The following is a 10908-nucleotide window of genomic DNA, read 5'->3' as shown; positions in this document are numbered from 1 at the left end:
TATTAATTAGTTTAATTAACCCTGGCCAGGTCCGGATGGGCGACAATATTGTGTAGCGAACAATATTGCACTCGTCCCGGCCTATCTTGGGCTATCATTGCTTCAAATTCATGCAAATGGACACTAGATAAGTATTATCTGTTAAGAAATGATTTGGAAAATTATCCTTAATAGTTCAGTTCAAGAAAGAGGTCAATGGTTAAATTGAAAGCATTGAAAGGTTAAGTTCTTATCAGTTTGCTTCAATGGTAGAATTACTGTTAATCTCTTTACTTACTGTAAGCTAATAATGCAGTATTATAGATTTTATTATAAATAATCAAAAATGCATGTTTAAGTTATTCATTTTACTGTGAATTTTGAAATTTCATATATCATTAAAGCAAAAATCTTTGCAGATGAAATTTAAACGGATAGTTTTCTCCTATCTAATGAAATTAAGTAATTTTTTTAGCATATAATTATTTCAAGTAATCAGAAAATATCATATTTGATATCAGCTCCATCCTAGTAAATTAAAATTTACCGCTATTTTAACTATTGTCTTGATTCTAACGATGATAATGGCATTCTTGTTCAAATGTTAAATTATTGTATTTGTCTATTTTATAATAATTACTCTGAAGACCTACTTTCTGCCATTTAAGGTTTTTGTTATAGGGAAAATTGCTTTAAAATTAGTAAAATATAACTATATATTTTTCAATTGTCTGTTAGGTGTAAAAGTATATTTCTAATATTTTCTGAAGCTTAATTTCATTCATGAGTAAGTATAATGTCTCATATATGTAAACGAATGAAATATATGTATTATAGCTTTTAAAAAACTTTAGAATAAATTGTATTTATATTATATATTATATTCTGTCTCACTTTCCAATTTATAAGATTTACTTTGAAATTTTCTCATGAAAATAATATGGAAAATGTGTATTGCAATGCAGTATTTATTTTTACTTTCTTTTTTATTATGAATATGTTAAAAGTAACTATTGCTGTATGCAATTAAAATTATAAATGTACTTGATATAATAAAAATTTACATTGAAAAGTGTTTTGCATTATTCTTTTAAATGCAGAAACTGATTCTGGACCTTTTGTATAGAGCATGTTCCATGCATTCAAGAGGTACCTTTCTTCGCAGAGACTTTCTAAAGATTGCCTATCAAAGCATCAAGTCTATTTCCTTTAATTTACATAAAGAAGTCATGCTTTTCCTGCTCAGTTCACTCTTATTCCCACAGACAACCTCTCTTTAAGTAGAAGATCTTTTTTCAAGATTGTTGAACCGGATGTCGGGAAAGACCAAGTGATTTGTGTGTCCAACAAAAATCCAGACACGGTTTTTACTTCCTCTTCCCCAAATGTCTCGTTTCAGAAACCATTGTGATATTACAATAGACCCAACCCATCCATTGACAACCATGGTTCACATCCATAGTTCCCGAGGACCATTCATAGGATCTTTCCCGGCTGCCAATAGAAGCACAAAGAATCGTGGGAACAATGGCCGAACCTTAAGCTTAGTTCAACTTAGACCTGCATATGGTAAACAATGATGTCTTTGTGTTAGCTATTCTTCAACTCTAAGCTTTTCAATTTCTAAATCCTTCAGGCTGCTTTTATTTGAATAGCAACTTCTGGCTTCTAACAGAAGCATGTCCATTATAAAAGATAATTTATGTATAAACTTATTCTTTAAGATAGTAACCAATATTTATATGTATAAGCTATATACTGTAGATATTGTGTAAATGTGTACATAATCTTTACAGGTATAATTTCCATTTAGTTTTATCTTTTTGATTTTGTTATGAAATACACTATATTTAAAATGAATGTTATTAAAGCTGCCGAAATTTTCTTAAAGCATGTTATATTTAAAACCTTGAAGTTGGACTACTTGACGAAACAAGAATAAAAATCAAACATCTTCCTACACAAAACATTGCTAAACTCTTCTGCTATTTCTTCGTTCGGATTATTGAAAATGAGCTCGGTTGCAGGTTTAGGTATTTTTCTAGGATATGAGTTAAAATATTTCGTTCCTCTTAATATATACAGACACAGCGTTAGTAAACACAATAAGGTAAAGATTAACCCGTTTACATTAAGTATATAATTATGAGGTAACTTTTTAATTCAGTATAATACATATTTTTAATAGATAAGTAATAACAATGCAAACTGTAATTTCCTGTTATTTCAGAAAATTTGCATTTATACAAAAAACGCTTGAATCTCAAATTTAATAAGTAATAGATGCGATTAATTCAACGCTTATTTTGCTCTAACAAACTTTTTGTACAGTTAAGAAGTTTAACGTAGGCGTAGAACAATCTAATATCTTAATTCACAAACCTATTTAATGTGTTTGGTTTGTTGAAGAATAACAATGCACAAAAGTGTCATAAATTAAACTTTATGCACTTATAATGATCATCTGACTAAATAATTATTTAATCCTTATCTTGAAATGTTATTTGATTTATTAATAACAAAATATTTATATTCTTGATAACCAGTATCATTACAGTATGTTAACATAAAGTTGCGCCTGATTGCTTTTTAATAATTGACATTATACAGTACGTATTTAAAAATATTGCAACATTTATTTCCGTTAAATTAAATATGAGTTTTGTTAGATTAGGTATATATTTAAAAAATGTTAATAGTAATAACATAAAAGTAATAATAAACGTAGAGATAATAAGTTTAATGCTTAATGGATTAATCAAATTTTGTCTGTTACAATTTTAATTATTCTTAAACGTTGTTGTTATCGGAACACGAAAAACTGGAATGAAACATTAGTGTTTGACAGCCGAACAATGCACTGATTGTTTAAATTTTACGATCTTGACACAATTCTTAGATTGAAGTTGTCAGGGTGTCTATTATATTTCCCGTTATCTTAATATCAATTGAAATTTACTATGATTAATTATCAGTTAAGTATACGAATTATGTTAAAAGCCCGATGAAAATTGAAATCAATGCGAAGTATAAGTTTTACGTGTCTATATTCATTAATTATTTTGCAAAATTTTATTTTTAAGCAATCGTTAATTTGGATAATAATTTCTTTTTGTAATTTTCATTTATTCAAAGGGAATCAATGGCATGAATTCAATAATACATTTATAAATAGTATTTCTTTTAATTGTTTTCTTATCAAACGTAATATGAATCTTATGTGACTTATCTAAGTTCAATATTGACTTCAGCTTTTGCAAATATTATAGCATGTGTTTATTATTTTTCTTATTGTGTACATTCCAGCATCAATGTTAAATATGCCAATTTATCGAAATTAATTCGTTCATTTGGAAAAACACAGAATTGATGAAACCAAGTTGCATAAAATTTGACTTAAATTAAAAATGGCTGATATCAAATTATGAAAGTATATCATTATTTTATCTCCTATACAATAAATAATTAGGAATAATATTGCATGATGCAATATTAAATACAATTTTATTAGTGTAAATATCATATATGTTATATATGAAATATTTAAAATTATATAAAAATTATTTTGAAAATAATTATATTTTTATATAATATATAAGTAACTAGTTACGAAGAAAAGTTTAAAAGTTTTTATTAGAGTTTTCTTGTAAACTTTGCAATTTTTCAGCATGAAATTGGTAATATATTGCATGAATATAATATTTATGTAGTAAAATTAATGTCATTGTTACTTAAATTATTTACTTTGAATATATTTGAATCTTTCGTTCAGATTAAACGATTTGGATATAAGCCTTATTTCAAAGTGTTATGTTTTAAAATTTTCATATTAAAGTTTTTTATATTGATAATTTATTATGAACTTACTGTAGATAAAAGCGTAAATATACGAATATTTATTTAAAATGTACATATATAGGCTAATATTACTCATATGTATAAAAATAAAAATTAGTGTGTGTGTATATATATATATAAATATCTCCTATATGTAATTAATAATTTATATTTACAATATAATATACGTATATAAATTATAATAATAATTAATTTTATTTTCTTACAGGTTTTTCAGGATTCTCTAAACTGCAGCATTGATTAATGAAACAATTTATACAGAAATTTATTTTTATTCAAAAATTTTATGAATAGAATCATTAATATTTTATAATTTTATTTATTTATTCACAAATATGAAAGTATTTTATAAATTTTTTTAAAAAGCAAGTGTTATTTCTCAGAATATCATTTTTATAATAATATCAATTAAAATAGTTTCTTTAAGAGGAAATGGTTACTCCTATATTTTATTTTTATTTAATGCAATTTAATTTTTAATGAACTTATTTTTTGCTTTAATCAGTTTTTGTACGTGAATATTTCAAGTAATCATTTAAAAATTGCCTTTCTTTAAAATTGTTTAAATTAAAATTAAATCTATTAAAATCTAAATTTATCATGAATAGGCTTAGGATTTCTTAATAAAATAATATACTGTATAGTCTAAAGAGAATTAAGATACTAAATTATAATTATTTTTAATTTATTATTGATTAGTAGTAATATTTCAAAATGTTTTAGTCTCTAGTCTGTTTATCATAATTAAATATACATTATTCCTTTTTTATTCACTTTAAGGAAAAATTTATACACAATTTTAAAGATTAGTTACCTATATGATTTGGATATTCTACTGTCCACTAAATATACAGTAGAAGCCCGATTATCCGAAGTAATGCCGTCAGATGCTACTACGGATAACCGAAAACTCGGATAAAACAAATATGAACGGCCACTTCGGATCATCTTTTATTCTTCTTCTTCAGTTTTCTGCTAATTATATCATGTCTGGTGAGCACCACCTCTTTTACCATGCTATGCTAACCTGCGTATGCCTCGCTTCATCTTACTTTATTCTCCACAGCCACATCTCTAGGGTCTCTATTCTTCTAATGTCGTATTGTCTCAAAATCCAAAATCCAAGTTTCAGCACCATAGAGGAAAACACTCCAGATGTAGCATTTTTTACTAGCCTTTTTCTCAATTCTAATTCTAGAGGCCTCCACAAAATTGTTTTCATTTTGATAAATGCATCCTTCTCCATACCAATTCTCCTCATTATTTCTTTCCCACTTCTGCACTCAGAGTCAAGACACGCATCCAGGTATCTAAACCCTTTCACTTGTTCCACTTTGTCCCCATTTTTATGGACCTTTCTTTCTGTTTCTCCGATCCATAGCACTTTGGTTTTGTTAACAATTTTCATTTTGAAGGGTGCACATCCTCTCTCCAGTCCACTCCGGATCTTTTTTCATTTTACCCTCGCTCTCTGCCAGAATTAACATCAGCATACCTTAGGCACTGAATCTGCCTTTCTCTTCCTCTAGGTATTCCTTAATCATCTTTTCCAAGTATATGTTGAAAATAGGCAACACCTCTGCCTAACAACCTTTTCAATCTTGATTTCCTCACTGTATTTACCATCTACTTTAACCATTTTTTATATTCATAATTTAAAAATTACGAATATAAAAGAGTTATACTGTATACGAGTATATTTTTAAGTATCTTTTTTATATTTGTAATCATGTATAAGAACAACAATTTTTACATCCATTGTTACACAGCTAACACATATAATAAGAATAAAATGTGTATTGTTGTAGTTACATTTTAATATAAATGATTTATCTGTCATTGAAGTTAAATGATAAAGGGTAACAGAAACAAATCATTTTGTAATGCATGTTATTATTTTAAACTTTTTTATGAATTACAGTATAAGAAAACTAGTGCATTGCCTTATAAATTCGTCTTGGGTAATCGGGATTCTACTGTATTAGCATTTTTCTTATTCGATTTTATTCACTGTAAAACATAATTTTATTTTAAAACTGTTCTGAACTTTTAAATTTAATTTATACAGATTTAATTCTGAAATATACTTAGACACAATAGATTTATGTAAATTATAAAACTTCAAATCATTCATAAAGCATATTAATGTTGTTCTTTTTTTAACGTGTTGATGAAATATCCAATCAGACTGTAGCAATACATATATTAATAAATATAATATTTCCCAGTAAATGAATAAAATATTACGTATATAAAATATCAGTAAAAAAAGTTAAAAAATGTATACAGTTTACAAATTTTTGCAATGTATACTGATATTAGTATAATTGATAACATATAGGAAATATCTTAAATTAAACGAAATATTCAAATCACAATACTTATAAATACAATAATAATAAATACAATTTTATTTGAAATAGCTTCTGTGTATTTATAATGATTTTTAAAATTTTCTATATGGTATTAAATTTATTTTAGTATTTTTTTATTCCATCGATCGATTCTCCATTTTGTAAATAACCTCTTCGCTGCAATTAAAATCGGGAAAATTTAGTTTTAATTAATTTTTACTCTTTCTCTTTTACTTTTCGAATTTCAGAATGCTTCCGGTAGCAAATATTGCTGTATTAATAGAGATAAAATCTAAAAACAAAGTAGTATAAAATAAAATTATTTACGGATGGTCGAATGGCCAAGGTATCAGCTTACCGTTTTAGAACCCGGGATCGAATCCGTTCGAGAAACACCAATTTTTCGAGGGAGTGTCTGTTCCAAATATTTCGAGTTTCGTTCCTCGCCATCCGGCCGCCCCATTGTTGCACTGACCGAACCCACAATGAGCTTAGAAAAAAGGTCCTCTTAAGACGGAAAGAGGGAAAAATGTATATACCAATTTTTTGTTTTTATTTTAGACAGAAAACGATAATATCAAAAGAATAAACGCTGTTTCTAATTCAGAATCATTTTTAAAACATTTGATCATAATGAAAATGTAATCCTATGATTATTGCTGACGTCAAGTTGTCCATTACAAATGGCTTCTTTCTTCAATGAGCTTTGGCATAAACCGAAATCCATTGAGAAAGTTTTCCATAGGATGAGAAACCAAGTTAAATTTATAAAATTTAGTTATCTGAATGTTTCACGATAACAGAAAAAAAAAATGCTTCATGCAGGGTTCCTACGCACCTGGAAAGTCAGGGATCATTAGTGTTCAGAAAAAATCATGGAAAGTCAGAATTTGTTAAAAATTGTCAAAAAGTCAGGGAATTTGTTTTCTTGGTTTCCTTGTTTATTTGTTTGACCAAGTGTAGCTGTCTGCAGGCAGTAAGAAGTATTGTAGTAAATTCTACTTATGAAAAGGGGTGCAGAATATTTTCAGGATCCAAAATTTCTCCTAAACATACAGAAAATTTTTCCAAAATTATAGTGCACGAAATATGTAAGCATACAACAACATCAATTGTTATTTTTAAATTTTAAAATACTTTTAGATTTTAAAACTGTTGTATTAATTATGCAGTATTATAAGTTTTTGAGAGAAATATCTAATACTCTTAATAATCTAACGTTGATAACAATCTTTTGAAATATTTTAACTCTCTCTCTCTCTCTCTCATACACACACACAATTACACTTTCAATTTGAGGGCAGGCGTTAATGAATTGATGAAAAAAAATGATAAGTATTTATCATTTTTGGTTCTTCGTTAATATTAATTCAAATAGTATTTATCATTTTTCATTTTAATAATTTTGATCGCATAACAAAACAATTTCTGATTTCTGAAACTTTTATTCCAGTATTTATATTTTATAAAGTTTGAAAAATTTATTAAATTAAAGGACAAATTTAATAAACTTACACTTTTGTACATGGATTATACAGAATATGTTAATAATAAATAATTTTTTTTCCTTTTTTTCAAAGCCATGAAGTTTTACAGTCATGGGTTAATAACAGGATAAATTATTTTTATTTAATGAAACATTTTAGTTTTATGTAGAGAAGACATGCCATAATTCTTTCTTTCGTAATTTATTTTTAATTTTACTAATTTATCGATTATGAAAGGTATATAACTGTTAATTAGAAAAAATAACCAGTTAAAAAATTGAAGGAGCAATAGTGTAATGTGAGTAGTAAGTCAAGTAATGTTTTATTTTGTTAATGTGCCATACCGTAAGGGACTTGAGGGTCAGGGAATTTAAAACCAAAATTTGAGTAGAACTCTGTTTATGAATATTGGACGATTCTTTAATAATTTCTTATATCATATCGATAAACAGATTAACTTAATATCGCAATCAATGATGATAAGGCTTACAATCATTACTATGATTTCTATTATTGGCAAACTTTTCTTATAATATTAAAAGAAAGAAAGGATAGTAACCTGTAGGGTCCATCTTTATAAGTAGAAAATACTGATTTTAAAAATATTTATTGAAATAATATGATTAAAATACAAAGAGAAATTCCGGCATTTATGAAATTAATTTTGATTTCAATTGATGTTTTAAATGTTCATAGTCCATGATATTCTTTATTGATAAATCACATTGATAATATCATGATTAATATATGTTATTCATATAATGGGAGAGAAATTAAAAATTTTATTCGATTGCTTTCTTTTTAAAGTATATCAAGTTTCCTAAATCAAGGTTAATCTTTCAAGTAATAGGAGACTTTACTTTCATCCTATTTTGAATTCTATCTGTTTATTTAACAGATTTTCTATTTGTAACCTGTATTAAGTTAAATTTTATTGGGTAATTTTAATTTAAAAGTTATTATTTAAATTATATATTACCCTAATTTAAAATATTCTCTAAATTTAAAAACAGAACTATAAATATGTATTATATGAACGAAGTTACTTCTAATACATATTATTTTAATCTCGACTATGTAGTTTTTTAAAAAGTCTAGTCTAAACGGCACAAAATTTATAATTAATTTTTAATTTATTTTATAATGTAAACAGTTCAAAATTTATAGTTTATATACAGTTTACAGAATCAATTAATTTAAAGGGAACAAATGATATAATTATTACTCCTAAGATATAGGCCTACTTTTATACAAATTATAATTACAGTATCTACATTTAATTAACATTTAATATAATACTGTAGTCATTTTTTTATTTGAGTTTTTCTAAAAGATTGAGTTTGCGATGATTTTTCACTAATTAGTATTAATACAGCCGACCCCCTATAACACTGTTGATTATTCCGTTTTATATGAATTCCATGTTGTACGAGTCACTTAGATTTTACAAATACGTGTGCCGAGCTGTGAACGGCTCACGTATTTGTAAAATCTAAGTGGCTCGTACAACATAGAATTTATATAAAACGGAATAATTAACAGTGTTATAGGGGGTCGGCTGTATTGTAAAAAAATAAACATAAAAAATAAATTATGTTTGTATTTGCCAAGAAAAACCAAAACTTTATATTTAAATTTATACTTTTAATCTGAATTACGTTGTCTATTGCTATTTAATTCAAATTTCGAAGAAAAAATTATATTTCAATTTTAAAAAGACAGTTTTTATATATTCTATAAATAGTAATCGTTTATATTTTACAAATAATTATCAACATATAACCTGATTTTCGCATATAAAAATATAATTTTTATCAGAATCATCGAGACAAGATAATTTTTATGATGTAATTTCAAATAAATAATATTTGCTATCAGAAATAAACCATATTTTCATTTCTCTATTTGTGTATTGAATTTTCTAAATTCACCATGTCATTTTTGAAATGGCATCCATCGTAATCTTTATGACGATATTACGATATTGTTTATGTATCGTAGATAATATTGACAGATTTATTTTTATAGATAACTAAACACTATTGAAAATGTCTTTCAGAATTATTTTACAGACTACGATTATTTGAATTTTATCAAATCTCTTCTAAAAGTAGAAACGTATAACGGGCCGTCGGGAGCTTGTATGGGGATGGGACCCGGCTGTAGAGCATATCCATTTGCCTCTTATAGGGTGCAAAGAGGCAAAAGGCGAAGAGATTTGAATACGTAGAAGGTTTCTTTATTCATAAAAAAGCAGTCTTAAAAATCACTATGACCCCTAAGTTTTCTCCGGGCCGAGGAAAATTCCCCAGCTTCTCTCGACGGCCCTAAACATACCGTAAATCAAATTTAGGTTCCTATTTTATAAATCTAAACAATTATTTTTCAATTTTTATTTTATTGTTATATTTATAATAGCTTTCCAGCATTTTTATTAAATAGGTATGTCAAAACTGAATTTTCAAAATTTGAATATACTGTGTAGGAAATTTAAAAATGACTTGTTTATGGTTTCGTTTTTCCAATTATGATTTTATTATAATAATGATAAATTCTTATGCAACAATAAAGTTATATGCAAAGTTATAATTTGGAATTCAAAATTCGCTCCTACTATGTTTTCATGAATAGTTTTGAGTTAGGATTTTACCATCTATTCTAAGTTTTTTGTCTTTTTTAAATTCTTTCTGTGGTCATTAAGAGAACCTTTCTCAGATTTATCGTGGGTTCGGCCATGCCCCACAATGGTACAGCCCTCACCTTTGTGGAGGTCGGGATCCAAATGATCCAACAAACAGCTCCCCAAAAAAGTTTTGGGGGATGCTTGGTCGGATTCGATTCCGAGCTCCTCAGACAATTTATATAGGCAAATACCAAACAATATGCCGTATTATCGGACTATAATGAGACCAATTTAATAATTAGATATAAAGTAATTTGACTAGAGATATAGGCAATATCGAAACATTTTATATTTAATTTGTGAATTATTGAGAATTTATGAATCGCCGCGAAATTTTTGTTCAAAGATTTCGTGACGAATCATAAAAGAAACGGTGGTATCGGGGGTCTATTTATTTATTTTTTTCCTGAAAGAAAAACGTTCGTAACGATTTGAAGCAAGTATTTTATATACTTTTATATAGAATAAATATTTTAAAGAGAAATTGATAAATGGAGAGATTTAACGAGTATTAAAAAATCTTTTTAAATTCTTTTTATTATATATA

This window comes from Centruroides sculpturatus, unplaced genomic scaffold (genome assembly GCF_000671375.1).
Source record: "Centruroides sculpturatus isolate CEXI.00-Female unplaced genomic scaffold, Cexi_2.0 scaffold78, whole genome shotgun sequence".
Classification (NCBI taxonomy): domain Eukaryota; kingdom Metazoa; phylum Arthropoda; class Arachnida; order Scorpiones; family Buthidae; genus Centruroides; species Centruroides sculpturatus.
The sequence above is the reverse complement of the archived record's forward strand: the minus strand, read 5'-3'. Positions refer to the sequence as shown.